Raw genomic sequence first — 385 nt, 5'->3', positions numbered from 1 at the left:
CGTCGTGGCTCTTCCTGCCTGTAGCCACACCCATCCCCTCTCCGTTACCAGCGCGCTCGTCCAGGCAGAGGCTGGCTTTTCATCCGAGTCCCCGGCGGATGCTCCCGCCCCGTCTCAAATCATCGCCAACAGACTGAGGGCGAATTTTGAGGCGTTTCAATAGATGATGATGGATGACAAACAATATGGGCGATTCAAATAAAGTACAGTGAATGTTTAGTGTGCGGAAAGTTTTCGACGGTCTGTATCCATTGTCACTGCCTAGGCTGCTAACGTGAAACGAAGGGTGGGGTCGCTATAAAATTGAGGATATTTATTTATTGTTATGAATCTCATTTTACGCGTGTGGCAAAGTGATTTATAACAATTATGAAACAGCTAAAAG

The sequence above is a fragment of the Podarcis bocagei genome (genome assembly GCF_964188305.1).
Source record: "Podarcis bocagei genome assembly, chromosome: 9".
Classification (NCBI taxonomy): Eukaryota; Metazoa; Chordata; class Lepidosauria; order Squamata; family Lacertidae; genus Podarcis; species Podarcis bocagei.
This window is presented reverse-complemented; position numbering follows the sequence as displayed.